General features: G+C 39.9%; 1 pseudogene; it reads left to right on the plus strand.

Annotated features, from left to right (window-relative positions):
- The first annotated feature begins 2030 nt into the window (after positions 1–2030).
- On the plus strand, positions 2031–3137 carry LOC102838641 (annotated as a pseudogene).
- Positions 3138–14294: the final 11157 nt, after the last annotated feature.

The raw sequence follows: 14294 nt of genomic DNA on the forward strand, positions 1-14294 counted from the left end.
CACCCAAGATGGTGGCTCCTGGAGCAGCCGAGCGTCCCGGACTAGAAAGCAATAGATTTCTTGCTTCTGCCACAAATTCCCCCAGCTGTGAACCTTCCAACCTTCTAAGTATTCCTTTATATGTTGTTCTGAGTTCTGGGACTAGCCCCTGAGCCTGCTTGGTCGGGTATTCTGTGTTGTTGTTGGCAGAGCTCTCTGCTATATGTCCACCCGATCCGCCATCTTGTTTGTTCTCCCTGTTTTTTGTTTTTTAATGTACACAAAAAAAATCAGGAATATATAATCATTTAAGCAACCAAAGGGAACATTCTGAAAGCCTGCCTACTTGCCACCAGCACACAGTCTTTCTCTTTCCATGAGTCTCAAATGCTCTATCTCTCCATGTCATCATCTCTGCCTCTATCCCTGGTGTCACTGCTTCTATGGATAGGGTCCCACATTCTGCTCATGCTCTTCTCACTTGATGATCCTAGGATCCTCTTCCTGAAATGTAAGATTAACTACTCCCCTCATTTTTGTATATACTACAATTTTAGATGTGACTATCACAATTAGTCATGATAACAATTACTCATTACTAAATCATAAATATCATATCCGTATATTCTCTCACCAGACTTGTACATATTAGATGAAAACTATCCAGTGGGGATTCTACCTTTCCCTATACACTCTGAAAGTAAACTCCCTATTGCAAACTTGTAATCCAGTCACTTTGTGTCTTTATAGACCCCACCCTCACCCCATTTTAGGTAACCAATGTCTAAGTTGTCTGTCCCTATCAAGCCTGTGTACAGAGGGGATATGTTTGAGCCTTGATGTTAAGACTCCTTCCCTCTCAGTTGATATTTTAAGCTACTGCATCCACAAGTATATGGCGATTTCATAAAATTGTATTAATTTACACTTGCTTCCTTTAGACTGTAAGTGAATTTTAAGTATTTTCTTATTAGCATTATAATTTCTTCTTTAACCAGTGAAAAATAAAATGTGCATTTAAATTTCTAAATATGCATTTGAAATACTTGTTTGCTCCAGATTTCTAAAGTGTATTGTGGTCAGATGCAAAGCCTATTATTTTTGGAATTGTTTGAGTCTAGAGTAGTTATATACAGAGTTCTAGTGTGGTGCTGTGGGTTAATGTGCCAGACTGCAAAGCCATTTGAACTGCAAGTTTGGCAATTCAAGCTCACCAGATGCTCCTCGGAAACCCTATACAGGGTCGCTATGGGTTGGAATCGACTCGACAGCTCTTCACAACAACAAGAGTGTTTATAGTTTTGGTGTGGTGCTGTGCTAGACTGCAAAGTCAATTTGACCCACAAAGCTCACTAGGTGATCCTCAAAAACTCTATTCAGGCTAGTTATTGGTCAGAACCAACTCAATGGTGCTTAACAACAACAGCAAAATTATAGCACTTAATATATTATCAATTTGTAAAGATTGCATATTTGATTGAGGGGAAGTACCTTTGCTTTAAACATATTCATGATATCAGGATTGCTATTTGTGTTATACCTGTCTTCTAAAATCTTACTCATTTTGAAAACTTGAAATGCCAATGTTTAAAGAAGATATGTTACAGTCTTCCATTATATTGGTATTCTATTTTATCTGATTGGTATTTGTCTGGACTATCTAATTTCCATTATTTGGCTTTCAAATATTCTGGATTTTATAGGTAAAATGAGTTTCTTAAAAATAACTTATAACCAGAATTTTTAAAATCCATTAGACAAGATTAGGAGCCCACAGCATCCCTGGCTCCCACCACTTCTCTCCCCCTCCCCCCCCATGTTCCCCCACCTCTGCGCCTCCTCTCTGCCCTTCTTATCTCCCCCTCCCCCCCTTTGGTAGCCAGGAGCCTCGCATGGCTCCTGGATACCATGTCCTGACTGAGGGTAGAGGGCAGAGGCGGCACAGAGGGAGGTGGAGGGGGACCGGATTCGGGTAGTTGCCGCCATTGCCACTGGGAGCGGAGTGTCAGAAGGGGAAGAGGAGCAGGAGTTGGAGGAGGAGCCGCTGCCAGATGTCTCCACAAGCAGCCAAATGGATTCCAACCTTGGTGTGTCCAGAACTGACAGAGCAGATCCGGCGAGAGATAGCTGCCTCTCTCCACCAGAGGAAGGGCCACTTTTCTTGCTATTTTCTAAATGATCTTGTAACACTTACTTTGCCAAGAGATATATGAAAACTTTCCCCCAACAGACCAAGAAAAATTATTTGATGAGGTCCTTGATAGAGATGTACCAAAAGAGTTAGGAGAAGAATCTCTCATTATAAACTGGTCATTGGAATTGGCCTCACACTTGGACAGTAGGCTTTCTGCACTGTGGAATCGGACAGCAGAGACTGTTTACTTGACTCTGTGCTACAAGCAACCTGGGGCATTTATGACACGGACTCAGTGATTTGCAAAGCCTTTCACAACAGCCTGCATGTCTGTTAACATTGGTTTTATACACACTGGAAAGATTGGGAGTAGTAGTATTCTCAGAGCTTTGGTTTACATTTCTCCTTGAAGGAAGAACAGTGGTAAGAAGACTGGGCCTTCATCCTCTCTCTTGCCAGCCAACCTGAAGCCAGTTTGGAGCAGACATACATTTTTGTACTTGTGCATATTCTAAGACGACCAATTATACTTTATGGAGTAAAATTATAAGAGTTTCTGAGGCAAAACTTTAGGCTATACCCGGTTTCAAGGTGTTTATCTGCCTCTATTGTGGGACCAGAGTTTTTGTTGGAAAAGTCCCATTGCTCTGGGATACACAAGGGGCCTTGTCTCAGCTTTGGTTGCCACGGAAACTGATGGCAGCCGAGGGGTCTGGTGCTCACCTGAACACGGATGATGATTTCACCATCATCTTTCTGCCTCTGGTTGACAGTGAGAGGAAGCTGTTCCACGTGTACTTCCTGTCCGCTTAGGCGAGGAGCAGTGGGAAAAGCTGTTCAGGCAATGGCTGGACTGCTGTGTGACTGAGGGAGGGGCTCTTGTTGCCTTGCAGAAAAGCTCCCGCCGGCGCAATCACCCCCTGGTCACCCAGATGGTAGAAAATGGCTTGACCACTACCGACAGATCCGGCCCTGCACGTCCCTGTAGGATGGAGAGGAAGACGAGGATGATAAAGAGGAATGATACAATCAGAAGGTACCAGACCGGACCCATCACCCCCACAGTTAGTGAGGTGCTCCCAACAGGATGTCAGGGAATGGCATGAAGCCTGCCCAGCAGGCTCTGCTCCAAGTGCCACCCTGAACTTCTGGCAGAGTGGGGGGTATCTGCTCCATGGGGAGATGGAGAACTGTGTTGGATTGACTACAGTTGGGAAAAAAACTAATTTTATGAAGACAGAACTCTCCCTTCTTCAGATTGTACATCTGTCTATAATGTAACACATTGGACTGTGTAAGCAGTTGTGTAATAGGAAAAAATGTACCAGCATCTTCAGCGTGAGACTCCCCTCCCCCCCAAACACCCCCCAACCCAACATGAGCACCTACAGAAGCACATGGGAAGGAACTTTGTTCCTTGGGACAAAGTCTGCAATAGAACCTGGCATTCTACTTCAAGTTCCGGTTGACATATGAAGGTTCATTAGAGATGACATTTTTTTTTTTTTTTTTTAGTATAAATTATTCAGTTAAGATATAAAAATAAACCAGCTATTTTAATTTAGTCCCTGTTGTGGCCAATAAAATCAAATCTTTAAGGAACAAACCACAAGTAAAGCTAAGTGTTTTTGTTTTTGTTTTTGATTGACCTCATAGATTTAAAATTTTTAATTACTAGATCTTTTTAATTCTGCTATTCCTCCTTTCAATATTGAGATATTTGTTTGGTAGACCTAAATGAGGGCATTTATTCTAGACACTTGGCAGCAGCCTGTTCACGAATGTGCTTTACATAGACTAATGGGGTACTAGCTCAGTACAGAATACAATTTTTAAAAATTCAATAAGGTGGTTTAATGCATCATAGAATGAAGTTCTCAGTGTGTATTCTTGAGAACTTTCCCATAACCTGAAAACTATTATAAAAAGTATTATTTGACCACTTCAGGTTTAATACTGGGTAAATGTCAAACCTGTCTGAGGAACACATACAGTGAGTGCAGTGTCCTGAAAAGTAATTTGTAAAGTAATTTGTAAAGATGCCATATATATAAAATATGTAATATGTAATTTTTTTCTCCTTTCCTTTGATGAAAAGGCTGAGAAAACCTCTATAAATATTTGCTGGTTTTCTTCTGAATTCTGCTTCGACGGTAGTGATTTGATGCTGGAATAATAAACACACACACACACACACAAAAATACCCACGATGTCTTCAGTTCTTTCTCCCCCTGCTCTGAACACTCAGTGAAAGGTTATTCTAGTAGAAAAGGACCACTCTGTTGCATGCTAAAGCTTGGAAGGAAGAAAAAAAAAAAAAAATCATTCCCCAAAAACCAAGTTGGTATAATGGTAAACATCATTGTTCTCAGTGCTTCCGTGCAAATCATCTGTGGTCTGTTCTCAATAATTAAGCAGCAAGTTAAGTTTTGGTAAGACCCCTGTCCTGCTTCCTATGGTACCTGAGTGAGTCTCCTACAATGGAAATCTTGTTTCATGGTCTGCACGGCAGCTGAAAATGGCTGCTGGGGTGACCATGTGGGAGAATTTTAAGGGACCTTATTTCCTAGGCTGAAGACTCCTGCCAACCAGGTTTGCCCCAAAATTTGGCTTTTTCACAGACAGTCAACACTACATAAAGCTCTTGAATTACTCAACAGCCATACTTTTATCCTGAGATGATCTCAGGTGATAGGTAGGTATAATATCCTGGGATGGATTAATCCCCCTAGTCCCTTTTAGGTGGTCGGGCCTCATCTGAGTGATAGGTGGTATTCCTTAGGAGAGGTCGGTTTTCATGGCAGATTTGGGACAGCTGTGAAAGTGAGTGAACCTCAGCCAAAGGCTCTAAGCTTTTTTGTGTGATTTTTTCTTTTAATGGAAAGAGCTGAAAGAGTGAGAGTGTTGGTACCTGAAATTACTGCATTTGATTGATGTTGGCAACCATTGCTGAAGAGGTTAATTCTAAAGTCCCTGAAAGTCTATGGAAATAGCTGACATTGTTTTTGAACACATCTTTGTAAATATTGGTTAGCGCTCCCTTTCCTCCAAGTTGGACATTCATCTCCCCTCATCCTATTGGAGCAGGGAATTTTGCTTTTGGGTAAATTAAAATCAAAACGTGACCCCCCCAAAAAAAAAAATCCATTAGACAAACTTTCAAATTAGTGAGTCTAATCCATTAATGTTTGTAATTATTGATACATTTCGGTTTATACCAACTATCTGATTTTGTGATTCTTCGACCTTCTTTTATTGTCAGCACTACTTATTCTATTTCTTTCTCTGTTCTCTTTCAGATCACATGAAGAGATTTATTATATCACAATTATTTTTTTGCCTTTATGTTGTCTGTTTGTTGTCTATATTGGAGTCCTGGTGTGATGCTGTGGGTTAATGTACTAGACTACAAAGTTGGTTTGAACCACAAGTTTGGTGGTTCACATTCATCAGCCGCTCATTGGAAACCCTATGCAGGGTCACTATGGGTCAGAACTGACTCAACGGCACTTAACAACAACAATAGCAACATCAGCATGGTATTGTTTGTGAGTCTCTGAAACTTATTATTGAGTGTATAGAAACTTAAATGAATGGAAGAGCTGAACATGAAATTTCAAAGGTCAGCTCTAGAAGACAAAGTTAAGTATAAAGAAATGTGCAACGCCTTGGAGCTAGACAATGAAATGGGAAGAACATGCCCAGAATTTCTCAAGCTGAAAGAACTGAAGAAAAATATTCAGGTCTCCAGTTTCAATATTTAAATATTCTATATTCAAAATGTAGGAATCATCAAAGAATATGGAAGGAATACACAAAATCACTGTACCAAAAAGACTGGTTGATGTTCAAACATTTCTGGAGGTAGCATATGAATGTTGTTGTTGTTGTTGTTGTTAAGTGCCATTGAGTCAGTTCCAAACCATAGCGACCGGTACAGGGTTTTCGAGGCTGTAAATCTTTACGGGAGCAGAAAGCCTCATCTTTCTCCCATGGAGCAGCTTGTAGTTTTGACTGCTGACCTTAAGGTTCACAGCCGTTTCGTAACCACTACGCTACCAGAGTTCCTTAGCATATGAATAAGAACTGATAATATTGAAGGAAAAAGTCCAGGCTGTACTGAAGGCATTAAAAAAATAAAACAAAAAAACGGCTCTAGGAATTGACAGAATACCAATGAAATGTTTCAACAAACTGGTGCAGCACTGGAAGCACTCACTGGTCTATGTCAAGAATTTTGCAATGCAGCTACCTGACCTACCTAAGTGGAAGAGATTCATGTCTGTGCCCATTCTAAAGAAAGATGACCCTACAGTATGTGAAAATTATCACACAATATCATTAATATTATATGAAAGTTAACTTTTGCTGAAGATAGTTCAAAAACAATTGCAGCACTACATCAACAGGGAATTGCAATGAATCAAGCTGGATCCAGACAAGGACATGGGATGAGTGATAAAATTGCTTATGTAAGTTGGATCTTGGATGAAAGCAAAGAAAACCAGAAACATGTTTACCTGTGCTTTGTTGACTGTGCAAGAGAATTTCACTGTGTGAATCAAAACAAACTAAGGATACAAATACAAAGAATGAGTTTTTTAAATACTTATTTATGCTCATGCAGAACCTGTACGTAGACCAAGAATCATTCATTCAAACAGAAAGATGAACATAAGATTGCATCCTTTCATCATCCTTATTCAATCTGTATGCTGAGCAAATAATACAAGAAGCTGCACTTTATGATGAAGAACAGGGCATCAGCATTGGACAATGACTCATTAATAACTTGTGATATTCAAGGTACACAAACTTCCTTCCTTAAAGCAAGGAGGATTTGAAGCACTTACTGATGAAGATGAAAGACTACATCCTTCATTCAGTGTGCATTACAACTCAATGTAAAGAAAATAAAACTCCTCACAATTGTACCTTTAAACAATATTGTGATAAATGGAGGAAAGACAGAAGTTGTCAAGGATCTCATTTTACTTAAATTCATAATAAATGCTCATGGAATCAACAGTCAAGAAATCAAATAACATATTTATTGGGAAAAATCTACTGGAATAGACATCTTTCAAATGTTAAAGAGCAGAACTTTCACTGTGAGGACTGAAGTAAGCCTGTACTCAAGATAGGATATCTTCAGTTTGCTCATATGAAAGTGAAAAACATTCACAATGAATAAGGAAAAGCTGAGAAGAAGTGATGCATTTGAATTATGGTGTTGGGAAAGAATATTGAAATTACCATGGACTGCCAGAATAACAAACAATTCTGTTTTGGAAGAAGTAGTCAGAATGTCCCTTGGAAGTAATAATGGTGAGACTTTATCTCATATACTCTGGACATGTTATCAGGAGAAAGTACTCGCTGGAAAAGGACATGGTGCTTGACAAAATAAAAGGTCAGTGCAAAAGAGAATGATCCCCAGTGAGGTAGATTGATACATTAGCTGCAACAATGGTTTCAATACATTTTATTGCATTAGAATTCATTGTTCTTAGAATGTAACCAATTTTCCTAATCTCCCTTTCAATTATTGAATATATATCATTTAAAAACTTATTTCCATCCTATGATTATTTAAATTAACCTTATTGGCACCTTCTGTAGCTATTCCTTTTTTTTTTTCTTAAAGTGCTTGAATATAGAGAGAAAAATTTTATTTATTTTTTCTGCTTTTAATACTCAAGATCACAGGCCAGAGAAACAAGCTTTTGATAAGTTGGGTTTTTGTTTTGTTTTGTTTTGTTTTTTCCCCTCTTTGTTCAAACCCTTTAATCATTGTTCCCAATCATTACTACTCTGACAAAACTTTCTCCTTTGCTCAAGAAACATACAGGCTGAGGATTTACTGTCACATTGCTGATTTAAATCTTGTAAAAGAAGATGAATCAGGAGGGCAATCATGTCCTAGAATGTAAGGTGTTGTAACTTAGTGGGACATACACTGTATCCTCAAATGAGAGAGCCATAAAACTCTGAGAATGTAACAATGCTTTTAGATTGATACCCACAGGGATATAAGAGTTCTGACTGGGCAGACAGTCTTTCAGAGATGGATTCTCACTGCCTTCCATATCTGGCAATAAAATATATATTGATTCTCAACCCATCTCTAATATTGGCCACAGCAACTAGGAGGTCAGATTTTGTCCAGTAACATTTTTGGTGAACATGGAAGGGACACCTCAGACTCTTTCGGTAAGTAAAAACATTTGCCATTCTTACTTGTCAGAATACTCTGTGGGCTGTGGGACAGGGAGACACCGGGGACACACACTCCAGACATCCCAAGCAGTGTGGCTGAGCCCTACTGTCTTGGAGACCTTTGAAGCTCTAGCCTTTGGCATTTCCCACCACCTTTGCTTTCTGTTTAATCTATACATTTTATCTGGTAACTGTATGCCTGGTAAAGCTTTTTGGTGGAAATTCTGTTCGGCCCCGCGATTGTTGCCTGTATACTTTTGTGTCTGCTTCGGCCTATACTTGGTTAACCACTATAAAGATGGGAATGAGAGCTTCCAAAGTGAAGGAAAATTCTTTAGGACAAATCCTGTCTGTGTCTGGTCTGTGTTCAGTTAACCACTGTTAAGATGTGAATGAGAGTTTCCACCCCAAGGGGAGTCCATTAAGACAAATCCTGTCTGATTGGTCTGTTCATAGATATGACCCTATGACTTAAAAAGAATGGACTATGTAAAATACAGCATGGACTATGTAAAATCTAGATTATGGAAGGAAATGACCTTTGAATAGATCTTTAAATTATTGTGCTGTCTTACAGCTTGAATTGTTCTGTCAAACATGAGGAAAATGGGATAAGATGTCTCATGTGCAGACTTTTATGATCTTGCACAATAGAGATGCACATATGAAAGGCACCCCAGTGCCTGCACCCCAGTCATCAGCACACAGCCTCTCTCCTTCTAAAGTCCCCAGCTGCTCCATCTCTCCACGTCATTGTCTCTTCCTCCATCTCAGGCATCACTGCTTCTCTGGGTAGAGTCTCCTCTCTGCAATTCTCCATTGATGGTCCCAGGGACCTCCGCTCCTGGACTGAAAAGTTAACCACTCCCCTCCTTGCTATAAAACGTCTACCTTTACAATTCCAACCATCACAATCAGTCCTGATTACAATTATTCACTATTGTATCACAAGAAACCTATCAGTATTTCATTTCATAAGCCCCACCTACACAGATTGGAGACTGCTCACTGGAGATTCTACCTTCCTCCACACCCTCTGGATCTAGGTTCCCTCTTGAAAGCTTGTAAGCCAGTCACTTCTTGCTTTTGAAGCACCCCCCTGCCCCCATTTTGGGTAGCCAATGTCCTGAGTTGCCCATCCTTGTCTACTCTGTGTGTGAAGGAGGTGGGAATGATCCTTGCTGTAAGGATTTGTTTCCTCTTTTCAGCTACTGCATCCATAGGCGTAGGTCAAGTGCATCACATTGTATCAGAATACTTTTTTGTTGTTGTTGTTCTCTCTTCTATCTTCTTCTGGTTGAGCTCTGATCATCCAGTCATTGAAGCCAGGTCAAGTGAGTATTATCTGCATATATGGGTGTTCTTGTGAATATGCCCTCTCTTCTTATCAGCTGGACGCTTCAATCTCTACTCTAGTCCTCTGTGACTAAGTCACTGACTCTAGGCCCAAGAGTCCCGAGGTCTTGCCACACTGCTGGCCAACCAGATCTCCACCTGGGTTCACAGGAGTCTATTGAACGTTGTAGGGCTCGCTGCTTCACTGACGTTTTCCCCTCACTTTCCCTTATTGGTGATGAGCATGGTCACCAGTTGGAGCATGTATTCCCACTGAGTCTTAGTCTTGGAAGGGGGTTTGCACTGAGGAGACTCGACCACTTGCCTGGATGTCTCCTGGGTAAGCAACTAGCTTGTTCTTGTTGCAACAGTCGATCTGCCTTTATTGTTTTTAGTATTTTTCCTGTCGGTCTTTCTTTCAAGAAGTATCTTCTGTTCTTCTAGCCACTCCAGGCTGGTCTGCTCGTCATTTCAAGTAGAAATTTCCCATCTCTGAAGATCTAGATATGGTTTAGGCTTCCACCTATAGTCTTATGTAATGCAAAGGTACCACAGGGAGCCTCCTTCACTGGGCACGTTGTAGTCCCGTTTTAGGTATTCTAGTAAGTTATAGGTAGAAGATGGACTTACAAGCTTTCTATGGTGATATTTCTGGCAATTTCTTTGTGTTTCCCTCCAGTGTCTATTTTATAATATAATGCAAGGAAAACCAAGATTCAAAAGACAGCCAAGCATATTAACATTATTCCCCTCTTTTCCCCATTCCAACCATGTCTCAATCTCTGTATTCCAGAGCCGTATTGTTCTAAGGTTGTGCATACATCATTATTTACCTCTGTCCCACTTAGCCCGTTCAAACCTGCTTAATTGTTCTCCCATCTGCTTTGTTCTTCTATTCCCCTCTCCCTTCTTGTATATTGTCCACCTCCCCAGCAACCAACTATCCTGTGTCTATTTCCTTCCCTATGCTCCACCATCCCCTCCCTCCCCTCACCCCACCCCCACATCCCAGCAACCAGCAAAGAATCCACCCCCCTTTAGTATGGGTTCTTTTTACTAGTCTTTTACAGTAGTGGCCCTATGAAATATTTCTCATTTTGTGACTGACTAATTTTACTCAACATAATGTCTTCAAGGTTCATTCATGTTACGTGGTGGTTTGCAGCTTCCTTGTTATTTTTCAAGGTAACATAGTATTCCATTGTGTGTATGTACCACAGTTTGTTTATCAAATCTTCAATTGATGGGTACTTTGGTTTTCTCCATCTTTTTGCTATTGTAAATAATGCTGCTATGAACATTGTGTGTGTGGCTTGTTTTTCTTGTTGGTAAATTCCAAGTAGTGGAATTGCTGGGTCATATGGTATTTCTATTTTCAACCTTCTGAAGAAGTGCCATATTGCTTTTCAGAGAGGTTGGACCATTTTGCAGTCCCACCAGCAATGCAGGAATGCCACAGTCTCACCACATCCTCACCAGCATTTACAGTCCTCTACATTTTTTATCTTTGCTGTTATTGTTGGTGTGAGATGATATCTCATTGTTGTTTTGATTTGCATATCTCTAATGGCTAGTGATAGTGAACATTTCTTCATATGTTTGTTGGCTGCCCAGATCATTTCCTTGGTGAAGTGTCAGTTCATGTCCTGTGCGCATTCTTCAAAGGGTTATTTGTCTTTTTCTTGTAGCGGTGTTGTAGTTTCCTATACAATTTACAAATGAGTCCCTTGTCTGATATGTCATTGCAAAAGACTTTTTTTTCCCATTCTGTGGGTTCCCTTTTAACTCTTCTGGTGTATTCTTTTGGTGCACATATGTTTTTAATTTTTAGTATGCCCGGAGCTCTGTTAGTGTAGTGGTTACGACTTGGGCTGTGAACCGCAAGGTCAGCAGTTCGAAACTACCAGCTGTTCCGTGGGAGAAAGATCAGGCTTTCTACTCCCGTAAAGATTTACACCCTCGGAAACCCTGTACAGGGTCGCTATGAGTCGGTTCCGACTCCACGGCACACAACAACAACAACTCATCTATTGTTCTACTTTTGCTTGTGTGGTTTTCAAGATGTTTTGTAGTCTGTGTATTCCCTGAATTAGTGCCCTCCCATTTGTCCCAATTTTTTCATTGATAGCCTTTATAATTCTGGGATTCACATTTAAGACTTTAAGATATGTTGAGTTGGTTTTTGTATAAGGTCTTGTTTCTATCTTTTTCATATTGTTTTCCAGTTCTACCAGCACTATCTGTTGAAAAGAATATTACCTCCCCATGCAACATATTTAGGTGCTTTGTCAAAAATCAGTTGGCTCTATGTAGATGGGTTAATTTCTGGATTTTCGATTCTGTTCCATTGATCTATGTATCTTTCATTGTACCAGTACCAAGCTGTTTTGACCACTGTAGCCATGTAGTAAATTTTGAAGTCGGGGATTGACAGGCCTCCCACCTTATTCTTGTTCTTGAGCAGTGCTTTGCTTATCCTGGGTCTCTTTCCTTCCCACACAAAGTTTGTAATTGTTTTTTCCATTTCTTTGAAGAATGTCATTGGAATCTGGATTAGGATTGCATTATATGTGTAAATTGCTTTGGGCACTATTGACATTTTCACAATGTTAAGTCTTCCTATCAAGGAGCATGGTACATTCTTCCATTTTTGTAAGTGTCTTTTGGTTTCTTTTAGTAGTGTTTTGTAGTTTTCTTTGTGTAAGCCCTTTGTTTCTCTGGTTACATTTATTCCTAGATATTTCATCCTTTGGGTGGCTATTTTAAATGGTATTTCTTTCCTAATGTCCTTTTCAACACTGTCGTTTTTGGTATAGAGGAATCCAACTGATTTTTGTATATTGATCTTATATGCTGCCACTTTGCTGAATCTTCCAACGAGGTCTAGTAGCTTTTTTACTGAGTCTTAGGTGTTTTCTACGTATAGGATCATATCAGCTGCAAATAAGGAGAGTTTTACTTCCTCTTTGCCAATTTGGATGCCTTTAATTTCTCTGTCTTGCTCTATAGCTCTTGCTAAGACTTCCAGCATAATATTTAATAGAAGTGGTGACAAAGGGCATCCTTATCTGGTTCCTGTTCTCAAAGGGAAGGCTTTCAGACTCTCTCCATTGAGAATAATGTAGGCTGTTAAATTTGTATATATGCTCTTACTTACTTTGAGAAATTTCCCTTCAATTCCTCTATTGTTTAGTGTTTTTATGAGGAATGGATGTTGCATTTTGTCAAATGCCTTTTTTGCATGAATCAGTATGATCATGTGGTTCTTTTCTTTTTTCTTATTTATATGGTGGATAACGTTGAATGTTTTTCTAATGATGAACCATCCTTTCATCCCACTTGATCATGATGTATTATATTTTTTATGTGTTGCTAGATTCTGTTGCCTAGGATTTTGTTGAGAATTTTTGAATCTATGTTCATGAGGGATATTGGTCTATACATTTCTTTCTTATTGATATCCTTCTCTAGTTTAGGTATGAGGGTTTTGCTTGCTTCATAAAATATGTTAGAAAGTTTTCCATCCTCCTCTATCTTCTAGAATAATTTGAGTAGAATTTGTGACAGCTCTTCCATGAATGTTTGGTAGAATTCACGAATGAAACCATCTGGTCTTGCTTCTTTTTTTCTTTTTTTTTTTGGTTGAAATCTTTTGATGAGATGATCAGTTTTGTCTTTTGTTATCGGTCTGTTCAGGTTTTCTACTTCACTCTGTGTAAGTTTAGGTAGGTCGTGTTTATCTAAAAATGTATCCTGGAGAACAAACAAGATGGCAGATCAGGTGGAAGTGCATTAAAGGAGCTCCGCCAGCAACAACATCGAATACCCGACCAAGCAGGCTCAGGGGATGGTCCCAGGACTCTGAACCACATATAAAGGAATATTTAGAAGGTTGGAAGGCTTTACAGCTGGGAAAATTTATAGCAGAAGCAAGAAATCCATTGCTTTCTAATTTGAGATGCTCAGCTGCTTGAGGAGCTGCCATCTTGGGTGAGGTCAAGTGAGGGAAGGATTGGAGCAGCCACAGATGCCTGACAGAACCTCAGAGATAAAGATGTGGACATTCTTCTCTTTTGGGAACTGTTCATTGGTCACTTTCTGTCTGCGCACCTCCATTCTGGTGACTATAGGGGTGTCTGTGCTAGTGGGCACCCCAGCCCAATGCGCAGAGAGTTCTACTATGCATACGCACAGATCTTCTTGAAATTTAAAGAGACAGTTTCCAATTAAAACCAAACATCCACAGCTGGTCCTGAACTGTTTACAACTAGAAAAAAGGCCTTAACGGTGATTGTGGAGCAGGACAAGCAGACAAAAAAGGAAATAGGCTGAAAATTCAATCCTAAGTTACGTAAAAACATCGAACAGCTGTATCTTGAAATTTCTCAAGAAGAAGAGTGAAAAGGGAAGCCATTTCCTGATCACATCTACCTGGAGGCAATCAGAAAGCATAAAAATTACCAAAATACATACCCATCTGAGTATTAAGGTCACAGATAACCCCTGAAGATGCCCAAAAAACAGAAGCAGATGACCATATCTGTACATGTCCAGAAATGAGATAAAGTGACTGAGGCAAATGAGCTGGAAGTAGACCTACACTCCATACTGGAAGAAGGGTAGGCT

The sequence above is a fragment of the Chrysochloris asiatica genome, unplaced genomic scaffold (genome assembly GCF_000296735.1).
Source record: "Chrysochloris asiatica unplaced genomic scaffold, ChrAsi1.0 scaffold00152, whole genome shotgun sequence".
NCBI classification, from domain to species: Eukaryota; Metazoa; Chordata; class Mammalia; order Afrosoricida; family Chrysochloridae; genus Chrysochloris; species Chrysochloris asiatica.